Source organism: Sinocyclocheilus anshuiensis, unplaced genomic scaffold (genome assembly GCF_001515605.1).
Source record: "Sinocyclocheilus anshuiensis isolate Anshui unplaced genomic scaffold, SAMN03320099.WGS_v1.1 scaffold637, whole genome shotgun sequence".
NCBI lineage: Eukaryota > Metazoa > Chordata > Actinopteri > Cypriniformes > Cyprinidae > Sinocyclocheilus > Sinocyclocheilus anshuiensis.
In genome coordinates this window covers 290,633-293,178 of record NW_015539816.1, presented here as the reverse complement: position 1 = coordinate 293,178, position 2,546 = coordinate 290,633, and positions in this window count along the sequence as shown.

Sequence of the window (2,546 nt, the reverse complement as noted above, 5' to 3'; positions counted from 1 at the left end):
CTTTACAAGGCCCAACTGCTAGTACTTCCATTACTGAAAATAAACATGATACGCTTTATGAACAATGACATTAAGGGTTGTTTACACAGCCGCTCTCGTTAACTGTGTCCTCTACAAATGTATCTTTATGGCATACTCACACTTCCTAAAAAAAAGCAAAGCCTCAATTACCGAGTGTAGCTGTTTGATATGAGCACACACATCCCGTATGCCCAAAAGAGAGCTTATCTTATGAGGACAGATGACTCTGAATTGTGCACATTTTTCTCTTCCTTTTCTTTTTCTTCAAATCATTAAAAAAAATGTGCAGAAATAATTAAATCAATTGAAGAATGAGTTTGTTTTCTGTAATATTTTAATACTCCATATATTATTAGTCAATTAGGTTATTACTTAAATTATTTACCATTTAAACTAAATAAATAAATAAGAGCTTCAAATTAAATTTCAGATTGTCTGAATATAAATTCTAATTCTAATATAATTAATAAATTCTAACATAATTTGAAGGTGTTACAAAAAAATAAAAATAAAAAATTCTTTACTGTTAACATACCTGAACGCATTTGAAGTGAGAACTGAATGTTATTCAAAGTCTGACTGTGACCATTAAGTAAATAAGCCATAACACCTGTAGGTCTTTTTAGGCTGTCAGACTCTGGCAGCTCCTTCAGGAAAGGCAAAGCCACATGAATTTACTAGGTGAATGCAATGTTTTGAACTAAAATCATTGGGGGAAAAAACAACATACCAGGTTCCTTTGATATCTTTGGATCAGGAGCAGTAAAATTGGGAAGGATAGCGGCGTATCACGCTATGAAACACCTGTTTTGGAAAAAATGGTAAAGAAAAACAGTTAAGTCACACTGAATGAAACATTTACCTTGGCACATAATGAAACAAAAAAAGGTAGATTTGGCCAACAGTACTCAAAGCATTTTCAGGAAATCAGTTAGGAGTACTTGCCAAATTACAACGAGAAAGAGAGAGAAAATGGTATTCCTGTTAAATCACCCAAAAGCAAACAACCGATGTTGGCTTATGAAAGACAGATAATGACTGTTTGGGTACACGGCTTCCACGCTTCTAAACGAACGAGGCAAATTACACAAATAAATGAAAGGAAGTCAAGTTTCCGTCTCTCTTATTTTCATGCAGTCTATTGAATGCCAAATGAAGTTAACACCTGGGCAAATTTGAGAACTTGAAAGAAAGAGAGAGAGGAAAAAGGTTATTTTTTGGAGCCCAGAAGACTGAACGATCGTGACCTACTCTGCAACTCAATGTCTGAAGGTGGCATGCAAGTAGTTACAGATGACTGAAGACATTGAAAGAAAACAGAGACTGTAGGGTTGACATCTGGCAGGGTAGCGTGCTAGATTGGATGTGTTGTTAGTAGGTCAAGACTTGACAGTTGTTTGGAAAACGTCTCTTTTTTTGGGCACCTCTGTTGCCTGCTTTAATATTTTTTTCCACAAACATGAGTTGCAAGCTATAGCAGCAAGCATAACGATCTAGGTCTGAGCCATCACAAAGACAACTGCAACTGTTTTTTTCATGTTGTTAACTCTTGACGTCACCTTCGTATTCGACATTCTGTTTTCGTTCGATAATGTCATGTACGGATAACACTTTGTGTCTTCTTTTGTACAGAACAGTAATCTTTGCCATGGGAGCAATCCTGCCCATGAACCCACATGAATTGCCTTTTAAGGGAAAGTTAGGCACAAAGACGGCCCGAGCTGAATAAGATGCCTTTCCAATGAGGGATTCACCACAAGCAATACTGCTAAAATAAAGACAAAGCTTTTTGTGCACATCCTGTATTTTCATAACTTGGAATTTCAAAGCAAACCCTTTCTGTAACACACAAAGTCTGATCTGATTGTGTATAAAAAGTTAACCACAGATCCTTTAGGCATTGTATTGCATATATATTGATTAAACAGGACAGAACACACTGTAAAAAGTAATGAGTTGAACTTACTTGTAAAACCTGTGGAAACTGATTGCCTCAAATTTCTCAAGCAAATTAGTTTATCATTTTTGAGTTAATAAAACTTACTGTAACTTTGTATAGGTAACTTGTGTATATGTATAGGTTACCAGAAAACTTGAGTGTTGGTAACTCAATTTGACAAGTTCAGCCAACTTAGAGATTTAAGTTAAGCTTAGTGCACAGAACTCAAACAAAACAGTTCTCTTAACAAGTCTGCTTTGTTCACATTACTATACAAATGTGTGGAAACTGATTGCCTTAAATTTCTCAAGTAAGCTGTACTCAAAACTTAAAAGTTGTTAATACAAAGACAGAAAACAGATTGTTAGCACAACAATAGGGCATTTATTTGTTTAATAAAACAATGTTACTTCAAGTCATTACTTTTTAGGCATGCTATCAAATCAACAATTTAACACTGTAAGAAAAATTGCACACTGCACGCGGGAAATAAATAGAAAAAATAGAAAAAAAATCAACATCCCTTTTATGACACCTTGTAAATCTAGATTTACCATTTTCTAGAATTACCTTTTTCTAAATCAAT